The 17720-nt window shown below is 39.4% G+C and overlaps 1 protein-coding gene across 8 annotated transcripts in view; it reads right to left on the reverse strand.

Annotated features, from left to right (window-relative positions):
* The window catches only part of ATXN7L1 (ataxin 7 like 1), a 132206-nt gene that overhangs the window by 89895 nt on the left and 24591 nt on the right, over positions 1-17720 (reverse strand). The gene's annotated exons all lie outside the window — the stretch shown is intronic.

Here is a 17720-nt window from a genome sequence, read left to right on the forward strand (position 1 = left end):
GGTGTTGCTGCACTAGTAACTCTGTGCTGAGTATCGGCCGCACAGATCATGCTACCTCTCAGAACAGGACAGTGACATCTTTATTTAAACATGTCGTAAAATCGCATTCCAGTGTTACTCAGCAGCATCCAAAATCTATTACAGACCTTGCAAATGTGGCTTCTGACTCAGACTGAAGTATCAACCTGGCACCTTTTAAACAGGAGGAAAAATGAGAAGACCCTCAGCAAAGACAAACATGTACAACAGCAGCTATGCTTGATAAACATCAACAACTAAATCCTACTTCTCCAATAAGTCGTATTTTTCTTTAAAAATAGTGATTTCTTTCAAAAAGTGACTCAAGCTGGTACCTTATTTCATTAGTTCTTAACCAAAGCAAATATTTTGGCCCTAGAACTACTTTTATAAGTAATTCCGCACTGGCCTGTACTGCTGCATAAGTACCATCACTGCTTATAATGGCAGTACTTGGCATGATGAAGTGCAAAGTGACTTCAGTCCCCGAAAACCTCACAGAGGAACAGGGCACCCCTCTCACAGTAATTCAGGCAGCATCACAAGTACATCAGTACAAACAGGCTCATTCAAGCATCCTTGGGCACAAACCAGAACCACCAACCTGCAGGTATTTCATAGTCTGATACAACGTGACTTATTCCTTTATCCTCTGAAAACCAAACGCCTCTCTCTGTGTTACTGCTTGTACCAGGCTATGAAATCCAGTTGAAAAGTTAACCTATCATGACCCCTTTGCAGTGCTAGTCTTGGACTAACAAAGCCTTTAAATGTATTACAGCCAGATGAATGCAATCAACACATTCAACTTAAATTTAAAAGAACGGCAGTGGTGAGGTATAAACTCCTTTGGTAATTTCTTGGTATAGTTAGTGTTAGTACTGATGAAGCCAAAACTGCACAGTTAGATTAAATCAAATCCTCCCTACTGGTAAGACAAACAAACAAACCCCTAAGCAGGCACTACGTCTGGCCTGCTTATTTTATTTCTTGTTTTAATGTGGTAAGTCAGTGATCTTAAAAATCAGTTTACATTGGCAATTCTTAGCCAAGGATATTTTTGATCAGAACCTACAGATTTCCACTAATAGCACTGTAAACTCCACAGAAAGGAGTATTTCTTCCAGGTATAATTTGACACAAAGTCTCAGCTTGAAAACATGCATTTAATTAGTTATGAAATATTTCAAAAATGGTTAAGACATCTCAACAACTTCAAACATTTTTTTCTGTTGTTTGAATGGTCCAGTGACAATCTTCTTATGAAAACATGCATACTTTGCCCTTTACAAACACTTACTTAACAAAAAGTTACAACTTTTTTCCATTTTGAATTCCTTAAGTCCTTTTAACCTTCACAGCTTTGTATACTAGCCTTTAAAATATGCCCAGCTCTCAGGTGTATGAAGTTTGGCTGGGTCTGAGTTTTTATGAAGTCTGGCTGCAGGGAGTGACTTATAAAAACACATAAGGTATTAATACTGGAGAAACCTATCCAAGGACATAGATGGAACAGGAAATCAGGTTAGTTCACAGATCACAAAATCATCTACATTTTCACCAGGCACTGTCAAGGAGACAGAGCAGTGAAGGAAAAGTCCTGGTACCTGCAAGCTCGCTGCACAACCCTGGCCAACAGCACTGCACCTAACAGGTAAAGAGCACCATTCGAATTTTTATGACACTGAGGTGGCAGAAGTTGATATGCAAAGAAACTGCACAAACATATAGGAGAATGCACCAAAATGCTGCCATGAGAAACACAGCATCCAAACGATGCACAGATGCAGAGTAAGTGACATCCTGAAGCAGTGCTTTGGAAATTTTTTCATTTTGCAGATGCCTAGAAATAGCCAGCCCAGTGGAGGTGCAATCGCTTATCGTAAATGTGAGTCTTCTAATATAAATTGAAGTTACTAGCTACCTATCAAAAGTCCACTTAAATTAATCCAAGAATCTCAAGAACACAAGACCACAGGTTGGAAATCAGAAATAAGAATCACACTACACATATAAATTGTTGTTACTGAAATAGAATAGCTAAAAAGCTTAAACTAAACACTATCAGACTGAATTCCTTAAAAACCTCACTATGCAGGAGTTTGTAAAGGAGGAAAATTCATCAACTCCAAACAGGTTCAACTAACTCTGTTAGTTCATTGATGTTAACAAGATTGGCACAAATCACATTTTCACGATTAAACTCATGATTTGTAAGCACACACACAGTATATATAAATTACTTTTTAATTAAAACTGTATGAAGCATTAATACTGTCTCACTAGAAATTCCAACTGGGGACACATCTTACTAGGCGTAATAATATTAAAAATGCACTCCAGATCAGAGAATTTACAATGAAGAAAGCAAGGAAAGTTTGAAATGAGAAAGCAAGCAGAAAATATAAACAACTATATACCTTTTTATACATGTTTTCTTGTTTTTAGTAAGAATAGTTCAATGCTACCATGTCCTACTCAAAGTGACCAGGACTGAAGGGTTATTCTGGACACTTGTATCATTCTTAGATCAGATTACAGCCCTTTGACAATCTCGGCCCTGTATGTGCAGCAGGAAAGGCAATGGCCTCTCCAAACAAAAAATTATCTTCTAAAGGCAACACACCTCCCTGCCTGCTTAGTCGGAAGCAATGGTGATAAGGTTTTCAGGAAAGGTTAATTTTGGAGAAGAAAACAGGTGTCTCCAAAGTTAGCTCAGGAAAGACTTCTTCATGGAAAAAGGTAAGACCACTGAAGAAGACAGCAGGTAATCAGTGAACAAGGTGAGCAACTATCAAATAGCACTGAAATAATTATCAAAGTACAAAAAGAACAGGGAAGGACAGAAGAGCAACTGCGAAGAGTATTTATTTTCTACCAAAACTTGGGTCCCCCCTAAAAGGGAGACAAAGTGACCAAGGTCTGCATGACTCACCCCAGACCAGCGTGGTGATCTCTACCAGAGCCTGTGATCTGCTTGCTCCCTATGTGCAAATACAGATAGCTACAAGTCTGAGACAGAAAGAGCTGCCCGGCCCATCTGGTAAGTAAAAGCAGTCCACAGTCCCCATCACAGTTACCTCATTTTACTGGAAGATTCTTTCAGTAGACTCTTGATGGCAAGAAAGAACAGATAACTTATTTTCTAGTACCCACATGCTTTGCGGAAGTGCTATCTATACATACCCCACTCCTTGCAGTACTGAATCGTCATCCCCTTAAAATGAAATCTTTTGGCCAGCCGTGTCTGTTGATACTGTGCAGCAACAAAAGCCTTGCTTGAAAATAAGCTATTCGACTAACAGGATGCGAGAGTGTCCCATATCATGTGAAAAATACGCAAGATAGGTGGAAATTGGAGACAGGGAATGCTGACTGTAGGAAATATGACTTTCCTAGATTAAAATCTTAAACCAAATGTTACTTTGTGTATACTTTGCTATGGCACTTGGAAAAGAAATATAACTTCTGCTTATAGTTTTTATATTACTAACATTTGCAAATAAAAAGACAGCTGTAGCCATATGACATAGTTTTGTAAGACATCAGCTTGGTAAAATGTGCATTAAAAACACAAATACCATAGAAGCAAAAGAAAATGTTGCTTCTGCAAATTGTGGCACAAACACAAAAATGCAGGTGTCAGATACAACTTTTTATCTTGTCCAATAACACACACAAAGGAATTATTTTTAGCAACAAAGTCAGATGACTTACATGAAGTTTCTTCTCTATTATTATATAATTCATAATCATCTACAAACAACTGTATAATAAAACAGAAGCTAGAAATAATCTAAAACCTTCTTCCACTGCAGAATTGAGGTTGTCAAACAGTAAGACCTCACAATATTGCGTAGGAAATTAAATTTTTAACAACAAGCTTTTGCTATAAATTATACACACTTTAAACATTCTCTTATATATCTGTTGCTCCGCTAAATATACACACAAAGTCTGCTTTGAAAAATATTAGTGATGTTTATGTGTAAAGAGAGAGAAGGACAGGGAGGAGGGGAGAGAGAAAGACTATTCAAGACACACTGGTTTAAAACTAACAAAGAAAAGCAAAAAAAAAAAAAAAGGCAATGGCAAAAATGGCAATAGACAAAACCAAATCCATGTGGTTTCTCCACCTCCTGGAAATACAGATTTTTAAATTCTGTGTCTAGAAATGTGCTCAGTACTTCCCTCTTGTTCCACAGAAGTGACAAATCCATCCATCATTCAAAAATGGAGGAAGGCACAAAATCTTTCAGTGCATTAGATTACTTTCACATTTGAGATTACTTAAAAAACTAAGTAATTTGGTGAATTGAAACTTGAAACTGAAACAAAAAAAGACATCTTCAGGGTATTACTTGGACAGCAGTTAAATATGCTTGCATAGACAGGATAGTCTTATCTTAGAAATAAATGCCACACTTTAACATCAGCTTTATTCTCCCCCAAGTATGGTTTTCCTTTAGTTTTCCTTTTTTACGCAAAAAACAGTAAGTTGCTTCAGTAATTAGTTAGCCAGTATAAATTGCATTTTACCCCTGAAAATGCCAGAGTCACAGTTGCAATTAATCACAGAACAATTTAAGCTGAAAGAGATCACTGGATGTCATTTACTCCGAGCCCCTGCTCAAATCATGGCTAACTTCAGGGTCAGAACCACAAAGTAATGTTCAAGCTCATTTCTCTTCTGATGGAAGAATGCAGGTCATGGCTGAAGTAACCATGAAATTGAGGAAAAAGTAAAATTAAAATATTCAGGACAGAACTAACAAAGGGTCAAACACAATTGTCCTGAGTCCTGACTGATGTCCTTTGGGTGTTAATACAAAGAACCGAAGATTCTGCATGCTAAAAAAATCAAGTGATTAATGAGAAGAAAACAGAAATACTGACCTTTTCAACAACAGCAATAATAAATGAAACACAACAGTGACAAAGGAAAAAAAAAAAAAACGCAGGGAAAAACCAGCAAATAGACTTAACAAGAGTCAGTGTGGCAGAGTCAAGGTGACGACACCTTTAAACCAGGCCAGTAACTTTGAATGGTATGCTGCCTCCCAGGTTAGAGCAATCATGAGGATGCTGGCAATGCTAAAGAATGTTGGGTATTTTTCATTAATTATAGTTTATACAGGAAATACTACCCCCAATGATTTGGAAAGATTTTGTACTACACTGCATTATCTATGCATTTTGAAACTGTATTGAAGATGGAAGTGGTGCCTTCCGTTCCCAAAGACCCGTAACAAAAGAAAAAACAAAGAAGTTCATAATCGGGAATTAGTGATCTAAACAAATATTGTGGATTAACAGTGTCTGCATACCTTTTGTAACAACAATCTGTTTGGAAGGGATTATAAAGTAAGCTACACACCACTGACATTGCTATTTTGCAAAAGACATTATATATTTATATTAAAAAACAAACCAAAACAAACAAACATGGGAAAACATCACAAAGCTTTTCTTCCACAATTCTGAAGACTTTTATGAAATTTATGTAGGCTATTTGCTATCCCAGTCTAAAATAATTTCGCAACACAGGACCAGAATTGCCTGGGCTACCAGATTAACACATCACAAGAATACTGGAAGAGAAAACCCAAAACTCACAGGTCTAGAAAGTATGCTGTGTACCTGTGACACCAAGAAATCTCAGCTTTTCACATCTTAAGATATCTAGAGGATAAGACAGTAGCTAATGTAAGTTTCTCCTCCTTGAAAAACCTACTTCTTGAGACTTACTTATATGGAGGCACACAGCCCCTTACCTCCTGGAACAGGCAGAAGACAGCTCATCTGCCTGTGGAGTCTTTATTTCACTCTCCATACACAACTAGATAAAGTACAGCCTCCAAAACTGAATAACTAGTGAAGTGCTCAGCTACCTTTTTGTGTTTGCAAAGGCATTTAATAGCTTCTGTAACAATCTTCTTTCTGTAACACCGTACAACACTGAAAATAAACGTTGTTTTGCAATTTTCTGCAATTCCACAAGAATTTAAACTGATCAATGTTAGGCACTGGTATGGTCCTTTTTGATTCCAAGCTTCATATTCCTGCCCCTCCCTTGTGCTTGTACCATCAGTTAACTGATTACACAAGGAGCCAAATTCAAGACAACTCTGAACCAGGAGCAAAGTAATGAGAGGAAGGACAAAACAAAACAGGAAAAGGTTTTCTGACACTTTAATTCCATGAGCTGCTCCACTGCAGAACCTGATGAACGCTACTGCTTGCATAAGTGAGGGGAAGGAAATGCAGAGCCCAGAACTGGAGAGCAGGAGGACTAACAGCACCAAGACCAATTAAAACCACTGTGGTGCAGCAGTGCCTTTCTAGCTCATGCTGAAATCTTGTCACACGGCTATCTGTGCAATATTAAAGGAAGACACTTGGCTCCAAAAGAAGCTTTGTAAAAATAAGGCTACTTGTCTCTCAGTTAAAGATAGCAGTAAACAAATTTATTAATTTGTACTGTATAAAAACATTCAGAAGCATATAATCTCCTTTTACATAATTCTTTATGTTTCTAACACTTGATATTACTGAACTAATCTTTAAAACCAGGCTCCCACTCCACCATTTAACTTTTCAGTTATATTGTGCAATGTAACCAGACAGGTTAACTTTTATCTTTTCAGTTCCTAAACACACCGACTTTCCTACCTGTCCTTCATTTAAAGAGCCTCCTCATTTCTGATGTGAAGGGTGTAGGTAATACAACTAAGAAACCACTGCACATTAAGAGAGGGTCATAAACCACTGAGGTCTGTTCGGATGGTTATGAGAATTTTGGTTAACACTTTCTTTTTAGTTTATCATCAGAGTTTAAACTACAGGGCAAATACAAACATTAAAGCTGCTAAAATATATTAATTAAGTTTAGTGAACATTTGCATTTGGCCCCTGCAGCCCAGGGCTGGAGTGACAGGGGATGGTCCTGGAAAGGACCAGCTAGAACAAAGACAGACCGTTCACTGCCTTGGCCATGCTCTGCACTGTCCCTTCTCTTGCAAGTCCCCATGGAAGAATTTGGAGAGTGCAACAAGGCTAAAAGGCAAGGCAAAGTACAGTTTAGCAGGGTGACAGGCAATAAAACCCATGCTTGTAATTGAAATGGACATCATTCAATTACACAATATTTAGTTTTAAGTAGGTAAGTGTAATCATAACGTATGAACATGAGGCAATTGTAACAACTCTGGTAACATCAAACTATTGCCTACAAAATTATAACTGTTCTTACATTTCTCTTTAATTATCAGATTACACTTCAGGGAAATTATCTCAAGGAGCATCCTCCTCATGAACCTGGATTTTGAGCTGCCTCCGATTTTACATATAACAACATATTCCAGAAACTAGAGCAACTGTTTACAAAGTCTACTATTACAGAACTGCACAAAGCCAATACCCAGAAGAAAATCCTGTTATGTGGTAAAATAGGTACCAGTTAAGCATATTAAGGTCCAAAGACAGAAACAAAAGAAAAAAACCCCAAACCTTCCACACATCAAATAACTTGCCTCAAAAATCAAGGTGAGCAAAATACAAGGAAGAAATAGGCTTTCATGTGTTTAAAAGCAAGCTAGATGAGTCATGTAAATGTAGACAGTATCTTCAATTAGACCAACAGGTAAATAGTTAGATCTGGCTTTTGGGCTTTAAGGGGATGTGTGCCCCAAAATGTCTCTATTTTCCCTACCCAGCTACAGTGAGTCTAGCTAGAGATATCACCTCCAGCTCCAAATTTCATCTTGCATATGTCTGGAAATCTTCAGGACAGCAACAGTATTATTAAGTGACAGCAAAATTAAATTACTGAGGGCAAGGAAACGTTAAAAGATACATTATTTATAAGGATCCAGACTACGCACTCTGTATCCAGAAGCAGAAGTGACATCCCATTTGTAGAACATATAGCATAACTGTCCCCAGACTCCTAAGTATGGAGAGCACGGCAAAGAAGTCCTGATAAGGAGATTTTCTCACCCTGCAGAAACAGTGAATTTCTCTTAGGTGTGAGTGTGGCTGCACACAGGTGTGCATACAAAGGACAGAGAATGTGTAGGAGGATATTAAGCCTCTGCATTAGACTTCTGATTTCTCAACTTCCCACAGGCAGGCATAAGGGGAAGAATGGCTGGAAATCATCTTCCTTTCCCTCATAATTCAAAGCGAACACCATGCACCTTGACTAGAAAGTCTCCGTGAACCACTATATAGCAACAGAACAATTCTTTCTTCCTTGAACATGTATCAAGAGAAGTCTTGCTACAAATGAGACTTGTCAGCACAAGTAGTATCCTTCATGGATGATGGGACTAAATTTCAGCTCAGACTGATGTATGGCTCTCCTGAATTAGATGTTTGACCTTTAGCAACTGTTAGAGGGTTGCACCGCATACTGTCCCAGAGACTTCTACAGGTGGTGGACTCTGCCAGCTTCTCTGCTGGGAGAGCATACCTTGACACAGGAAGAGATGTCAGGTCTGCAAGTTAACTACAGTAACTCACAGAAATACGCAGTGTTTCAGCTTTTGATTTTCTGCCATAAGATGGTTAAGCTTTCTGATGCCTATCCAAATAAACTAAAGAGGCAAGGAAACAACATGAACATACTAGTCCTGCAAAAGTAGTAAGGTGAAGATCTGGAGATATCAAATGCTGGTTGAAATATATGGGGTCTTTTTATTTTTTTTCCCCAGTATTTCATATATTTCTAAGCTACAGAAGTACTCAGGCTATGCAGAGGGTACCTGGGACCCCTTCTCAGCTTTCACCTTTGGCATTACAACAGCTGATGATTGCCACAGGGCAATAGCTTGGTATTGCTGTTCTTCATTAGTGGAGTGAGCCATCCTTGTTGGAGCCTGAGACATTAATGGGTTTCAGAAAAGCATACTGGACTTCTGCAAGTCATTAGAGTCCTGAAAATCCAATTATATTAGTCTGTTTAGAGCCAAAGATGAAAACACAGTATCAGTGACAATTAGGGAATCTTTTGCTGGAAAGATGGGCCATTCAAATACTCCTGCCACAGATTTAACTTTCTGATAGTCTGGCACCAAGGGTTTGGCTAAGGATGCTAACGGGGAAGGAGACTTCTTCCCTTTTATCTGTGATGAAGACCATCGTCTTTATACCTCTACAGCTGTACTGGTATCCATCCAAACACAGGTGATTTTCAAGACTGCCAAGACTGGCACCAATTCAGCCAACAAGGCAAACAGCATTTGAAGGAGTGGAAAAAAGGATTTTCAAGTCCTTCAGAGCAAAACCTGCAGAATTTGAAGGAGACAGCTCTGCTTGACAGATGGGAAAACGTACCTACTTTATGGTAACAGAGAACAATTATTCTTTCAGGAAGTTGTCTATATACAAGGTATTGTGGTTTATTACACAGCCTGCATTAATGCAGGTTATAGGCTGGTACCAGTGGACCTGGATCTGCCTAAATCTTGCTCTCTGAGGGCAGATTTAGTTGGAAGAACACTGCTAACACTTGCACCCTGCATAGCAGTCTGCTGCTTCTCTTCACATCTGGATTGTTACAAGGCTTCCCTGTCCCTTTTGTAATGAGGTTGATCTTTCTTTCTGAGCTTCTTGCTCAGCACTTGGTTTGATCCCATTTGGTGCTAGACTTACATAAGCAACAAAACTGAGTCCAGAGGATGGTGATCAGATCACAGCAGTTACAACAAAAGATAAAGAAAAAAGGTTGAGAATAGGTATGTTTAACTTCAGCTTAGTAGTAACATAAGATATTCACCAAGTACAATCTTGCTGTCATGAAATGAAACTAGGGGAGAGCTGCAACTGTTATCACCCCCCTCCTGACTTTGTACAGGGAAGACTTCAGCTTTCCAAGCCTGTGAAAATACTTGGTCTCACATATGAGAGTGGCATGCACTACTGCACTGGGACCAGCAGCAACATCTACTCCCCAGAACCTGTTCCATGTACACAAGACATTTCTTCCTTACAGGACACCAATTAAGCCTTTTTAAATTAAGTAAGAATGCAAGAATTTTCATTCTGAAGAAAATGCAGGTCTCTCTCTAGTCCAAAGCAAATCTTGCAAATATCTTTTAATGTTCAAATTTAGTTGACAAATTGCTAGCCAACTACCTCAGAGAACAAAATGAGCTCTTGTGAGGTTATTAGAATAGCTGAGGAACAGCCACAGTGACCAGAGAAATTTATTTAGTTCTCAGTTCACCATAAATGTCACTTCTGATTGTGGCTGGCTGAAGAGGTGAGAAGATAGCATAAACTATTGTCAATTTGTCTTCTGTATCACAGCACCATAACCTTAAGAGTTCACTTCAATCAATCATCGTCAATAAATATTTACTAATGATGTAGGTATGCTATTACTTGATTTCAGACCAGCAGGGTTTCTACATGGACTTAGTGCAAAGACTTGAAGCTTTTCCGTTGTGCAAGTCAACATAAATACTTGAAATCAAAATAAATTAATAACCCATCTGCAAACTACACAATGGTACATCTGTACTACAGATCATCTTTACACTGGGTCAGGGTGAGTACTAAAGTGTTTCTTCCTTATTTTTCCCCATTTGCTAAAACCATAGCTTCAATGATCTTATGTTAAGCGATCAAATGTTAAGAGATCTAAAAAATAAAGTTTGAAAGGAAAATAACTTTTCTGATTTTTTTTTAGTTTTTTTTGAAGGAAATGTTGAATAAAACTGTATTAGGGACTACTGAATGTGGAGCAAAAAAACCAAGAAATCTTTTAAATACAATTGATTTGTAATACTTTATTTTAGTAAATCCATCATTTGGAGTGCTAGTAATGAAATACTACAAGGATTGAAGGTTTTCTTCTTTCATTTTCCTGTCAATGCACACTAACAAAAAGATATTATCTATGGGGTAAAACAGTCCTCAGGAGAAAAACCTCTCAACTGAAAAACCCCTTCACTCCTATTTCTTCTGTGCAGACTGCCATGAAACAGACTTTAATCCTCCAACTGGTGTTTTCTTCATAAACACGCAGCAAGATACAACTGGCACTCACACGCTAGCCTGCAAAGCTGTTATTATCTTCTGCAGAACGACGACTCCGGTTTAAGGCAGTAAAACTGGACTGAAGGAGAGAGCTGGCTTAATTCCTGGCTCCCAAACAACATTCTTGCATGACCCTGATTAGATTTTTCTGTGCCTCAATATCCCATCTCTAAAATCAGGATAATATGCTCTTTGTCTGCCCTGCCTGTTTAGATTGCAGCCTTTCAGTATTCTCTTACTATTTGTCCATACACTGCAGCCACAATGGGGCCCTTCATTTTGGCTGGGACCTCACTATGACTATAGAATAAGCAATGAATAAGATAACTTTCAGTATGTTTTAGAAGCAGAGTGTGACAATTGGGATGCTATCACAAAGATTTATTAAAGAAGTCTTAATAATGTTTAAAGGACCATTTTCATATCCAAGTGGCATATATATAACTGCAGCAAATATTCTTTGTTGACATTTTCAAATAAAACTTTTGTTATGCATTCTTTACAGAAATCCTACTTTTTTGAGTAAGAATATCAGTTATTAAGGGTTAAAAGAAGTCCTATAAAAATGAAATTTTCACACCTTTCTAGCCCAGCTTTTTAGTAACAAGATTATTATTGTTATTATAATAAAAAATTAATAATAAAGATAGCATCATCAGGAAAATATTTCTCAGACAATGACTAATGAGTATACCCTTCTAATTTTTCTAGCAGGGAAAATGATGAGTAAACGAGCAAAAAACATTGAGAAAAATAAAACCCCTAATCTCATCTATGTCATTTTACAAAATGCTAAGTATCTCATTGCTTGTCCATGTACAGGAAGAATGGACCTATATGCTGTTCCCATTTCATCAAGTGTTGTTATGGGTGCCTTTACTGCTGTCGGAGTATCCATTACTGCTGAGGAGAGTCAGTATTTCTTTAGACTCCACAACTCTGCCATCAGAAAACTCACAGAAAACTGAAATCTAGTTCCTCTTCTCCCAAACTGCTCTGTACAATTTTACAATCAAGTTACTATTTCTTTATGACAAATAAGAAAAAACCCTGTTGTTTCAGTCGACCTAAGAAAAAGATGCTATGTCCAGTAAAAGTGCAAGTTTGGTGTATATCATCTTTCACTACTAGGTTGCTACTTTAAAGCAGATCGCTAATGATTAGTACTGTCCATTAAATATTTGGTGACCACTGTGTACCTAAATTTGTTAAGAATAAGTTTGCCAACAGACAAAATCACAGCTAGATCCAGGACATCACTGGTACCCTATAACAGAAATGGAGCTCATCTTTAGCAAATCACATCATAAGATACTATGAGGGAATTTGCTGTTTACCTGCTCTACAGCCAATTTCAACTTCTGGGTCTGTCAGCTCTTCAAAAGCATAGCTAAAATAAAGTCAAACATAACTAAATATCTAAATACTTTGCATCTCAAAGCAATCAGAAGCACCCTCTGAAACTAATGAGTCATAACATTTAGAACACATATGTACTTTACAAGCAAAACAATCTGCAGCATTCAAAAGCTGACTAAACAAATTAAAGAGGGCGCTTTCTACACAGCCATGTATATCAATTTCTATTTTTTTCCCAATAATTGCCTGGCTTTTTCCAATCCCCAAGTCCATCGCCAAAGGTACTTCTGTTTTGTTAGTTCACTTCCCTGTTCGACAAAAGCCAAGGGCAAGAACATCTTTTAAGAACTCTCTTCTCACCCAAGATGGAAGGTGTCTGCTCATTCTTAATCAACAGCTGGATATTGAAATGAAAATGAAAACGTATTGTCTAAAAGGACACAATTCTTGTGCCAATTCTCTGTGCTTTTTCTGTATTGCCTCTTACACCTATAACAGCACCTTTCTTCAGGAATACTGCCTCTCATGTAACTTGTCTCTCCTAGAAGTTACTTTCAGATAGACTTTCAATAAGATCATCTTTTTCCTTCACACAATTCCAAATGAAATGGATTTCGTTCTCTTTCTTGCTGGTGTGCAGATCAAGGTACTGCTTTAAGTGCTCAACTGCACTTTTTTTCAGTTAGAGGACTTTATGCCAAAGAAAAATATATGAGAAAAAGTTCATTAATGGATAACAGGATATGGAAATATGAATGAGAAACTTTTTAAGCAAAGTCCAAACATACAAAAACTCTACCCCATGGCCACTTAGACAAAACAGTTAAAACAGGCAATAATACCTCCTGCAGATTGAAGAGCAGTCTTTAGTTCCACTAACATACAACTCTAGAAAATAGCTTTCTTGTTTTAAGAATTCTGCTCTCAAGGGAATAATTATCCTTGCAAGTACAATCAGTCAAATATTTTTACTGTCTGAAGAAGCATACATACCTCATCAGCTCTTACACTGAGATTTATGTAGTACACTTACATGCACACCACAAATATTTTCCAGGATAGCAATATGCTCCTACTGGTTAAACATGTTAAGTATAGACAAACTAGTCTGGCAATGCAGCACTTTGTATCGGTACAGTAGTCTCTTCCCTATTCCAGAGGATAAAAGCACAGTTTTGCTAGACTAACCAAGTCCATGCCAAGAGCCTGCTGCACACCTCAGGGAGCGTTCTTACCTCCAAGAGACACAACCCTTACAGAAGAACACGGTCATGAAGGGCTTGGGACAGTACAAGTCTATATGCCACTGAAGTGTCCATCAAATCTTCAATCTGAACTTCCTGAAGCATATGTACACGCCGCATTCAGAGGTATTCCCTTCCTTCCCGCTCCCTCCTTCTTCCTGCGGTGCTACTAACAAAGTTACAGTTTGTCACAGGTACAGGATCAACCACAATTTAAAGCCTCAAAGTAAAGCTCTGCAGTTAAAGCGATCACCCTATGAAGGCGCAAACTCCGCTACCAAGACACACTCATGAGATTTGCTGCCATTAGATGAAAGAAAAATGAAAATTTTTGTTGTTGTTGCTACATCAGGCAAAAAAGGCCTTAAGAAACTTGAGGAGCTTTTACCAACTAAAGAATGAGCTAAAGAAACTGTAAGTATTTCCCCTCTGAAATATCAGGATATTTCAGTTCTGAAGACTTCCAAAAAACTTACAGAGTGAGTCTAAAGAAACCTGCCCATCTAGTAGTACTGAAGCAGCAAAAGAAAGAAATGAAAAAGCAATGGAAGACACATGTGTTACTTTTATCTGTCAACAACAACAACAAAAAAGATCTGCACTTGTTATGCTGCACAGTACCTACTCCTAATACAAATCATCGATTTAATATTGTCACTCAAAGGCATAAACACTAATATGATAAAGGTATTAATGGGGCTCTCTCCTTTTAATGAAAGAAAGCAGCAGTTTATTAGTTCAATCACGTTATTGTTCTATTTCAATTTCTGCCACACCAAATACTGCACAAGTCATATTCTGACCTGCACCTATGTAATTCTCACTATTAAACAAACAAAAAATTACGCAACAACTTCATTTTCACATTCTCAAACAGAGACTTGAAAAGCTTCAGTTGCCTTTGGAGCTGTTTTGTTTCTCCTGGAGAGGAGAAAAAGGTGGCTTTTGGGGAATGAACTACTCAAAATACAGGAAGATAACTGTTTTTCCTAATTTTAATCTTAAGTATATGACTACTACAAGGATTGTGATGGGTTGACCCTGGCTGGTTGCCAGGTGCCCACCAAAGCCGTTCTATCACTCCCCCTCCTCAGCTGGACAGGGGAGAGAAAATATAACAAAGAGCTTGTGGGTCGAGATAAGGACAGGAGAGAGATCACTCACCACTTACCGTCACGGGCAAAACAGACTCAACTTGGGGAAAATTAACTCACTTTATTACAAATCAAACAGAGCAGAGTAATGAGAAAGAAAATCAAATCTCAGAACACCTTCCCTCCACCCCTCCTTTCTTCCCGGGCACAACTTTACTCCTGGATTCTCTACCAACCCCCCCCAGCGGCACAGGGGGACGGGGAATGGGGTTTACGGTCAGTTCATCACACGTTGTTTTCTGCCGCTTCATCCTCCTCAGGGGGAGGACTCATCACACTCTTCCCCTGCTCCAGCGTGGGGTCCCTCCCATGGGAGACAGTCCTCCACGAACTTCTCCAACGTGGGCCCTTCCCACGGGCTGCAGTTCTTCACGAACTGCTCCAGCATGGGTCCTTTCCACGGTGTGCAGTCCTTCAGGAGCACACTGCTCCAGCGTGGGTCCCCCGTGGGGTCACAAGTCCTGCCAGAAAACCTGCTCCGTGGGCTCCTCTCTCCACAGATCCGCAGGTCCTGCCAGGAGCCTGCTCCAGCACGGGGTTCCCACGGGGTCACAGTCTCCTTCGGGAACCCACCTGCTCCGGCGTGGGGTCCTCCACGGGCTGCAGGTGGATATCTGCTCCACCGTGGACCTCCATGGACTGCAGGGGGACAGCCTGCCTCACCATGGTCTTCACCACGGGCTGCAGGGGAATCTCTGCTCCGGCGCCTGGAGCATCTCCTCCCCCTCCTTCTTCACTGACCTTGGTGTCCGCAGGGTTGTTTCTCTTACATGTTCTCACTCCTCTCTCCGGCTGCCGTTTACTGCCTGTCCCAACTTTTTCCTTCTTAAAAATGTTATCACAGAGGCGTTACCACTATCGCTGATTGGCTCAGCCTTGGCCGGCGGCGGGTCCGTCTTAGAGCCGGCTGGTATTGGCTCTCTCTCCAACACAGGGGAAGCTTCCAGCAGCTTCTTACAGAAGCCACCCCTGTAACACCCCGCCCGCTACCAAAACCTTGCCACACAAAACCAATACATTAAAAAGTCTGATGGAGGGTGGAGGTTAACAGTAGATTATCGCGGCCTGAATGAAGTGACACCGCCACTGAGTGCTGCTGTACCAGACAAGGATCTTTCCAGCTGACTCTTCTTCACAACAGTACCTCACTTTCCACTATCTGACAGCAGCAATGACTTACTAGTACTTGGTTTGTACTTCAGGGGGGTAACTCAAATACCACAAGGTAGCACTTCTGAGGCTCAAGAAGTCTTTCTTTTTAAAGGAGGACCACTGGATGTAATCAAGAATCAGCAGGCTGATTCAGATCTTGAGATGGGCTACACTGACCAAAAAAGTAAGAATGTTTTAGAGCCATTTGACTATGGAGGTAGCGAGCCTGCTTCTCAACGCAGCCCCTTGAGTCCCATTTCCTTGCAGTGGGTATGCTGCAGCTTCATTGCCATTGACACTTGACTGAGATTAGGATACGAAGGGCTCAGCCATTTTTACTGAGGAGCTAAAAACATCCTAGGAACCCGCACAAAGAAAACTGCACCGAGATTAAAGCAAGCTGCTGAAAATGGGTCTGCTCAGTGACTGTCTCAGGTTCTCAGCATGAACGTGTGAAAGGTCAGCAACAACATTTGCTGACACAAACTGGTCCCAGAAGTGATGCTTTCACCAGCACCCAGCTTCCCAGATTAATGTCATCCACCTAACAGCTCACTGACATGAGCAGACCACTTAACACTTCTTATGCTGCAGCCTGATGCCTGTCAACTTTGCTTAGAAGGAATCTCCCTTCCAGCATTATAGTATTCTGAGGATTTGGGTGTAGCGAAGCAGTTATTAATTTATTTCATTCAGTATTTCAGTGTTGTGCTAGCTCTGCATCAGTTTAAAAAAAAAAAAAAAAAAAATCAGCAAAACTGTTCTGTTTAAAGACTGATTCTTCACGTGTTTAGAATCCACATTTTTTCAGCTTTTCTTCAAGTCTGCTGTGCTTCCTAGTACTCCATGATTTACCTAATTGTAGGGTCATTGGAACAAGAGGTTTCCTAGATAGAGTCCAAGACACATCTTTTCAGAGATACTCTCAATTCTCTGGCACACACTTGACTTCAGCAGTGATAGTGCCTTGAATAGACAGAAGAAAAAGGAGATAGAGAAGCAAAAATGCACTGCCTTGTGTCATGCATTTAAGGTACAGTCCAGCATCATAAAGCAATAAAAAGTCATCAAGATTCATTGAAAGAGACCACTTAAGAGATCTTTTCACCAACCCCATTAAACAAAAATATCCTCCACACTATTACAAGGAACAAACCTTACCCCCATTTACTGTAACAGTATGGGTCCTTGGAGGGCTGTTACTAATTACTGCACAATCCGACAGGACAGTGGACAAAGGAGGAGTCAAACCCTGCATTCCTTCATTGCCTACTGGGAAAACTTTTAGCCAAATTTCTTGAATTCTTAGTGTCTTTCCCTGTGCATCAGGAGGAATTATGTACATTGTAACTCCTAATTAAACACTTTCAAATTTACTGCTGAAAAGAATCACACAAGAAAATAAGTATATCCATTATTATGCATATCTTAATATATGTTAACGCCTCATCTGCAAGTTTATGTGATAATTACAATGGCATAAGTGACAGATAATTCCTATCACAACATTTCATCTGGAAAAAACCCACTGCTATTACTACCTTTCCAAAAGAATGAGTTCAACAAAATTCAGCTTCTGAAAAAAACCCACAGAAAATAGCCTAAATATGGTACAGCAGTCATGCGAGTGAACATCTGTCCACTGAGAATTGTTTGCATGTTTGCCAAGTGGAACTACATCAAGGATCAAAACCAAACTCTGGAACTGCTTGTGTGAGCTGAATCTGCTTCAGTGTGAAAGAGGTACATA

The sequence above is a fragment of the Aquila chrysaetos genome, chromosome 5 (assembly GCF_900496995.4).
Source record: "Aquila chrysaetos chrysaetos chromosome 5, bAquChr1.4, whole genome shotgun sequence".
In the NCBI taxonomy this organism is placed as follows: Eukaryota; Metazoa; Chordata; class Aves; order Accipitriformes; family Accipitridae; genus Aquila; species Aquila chrysaetos.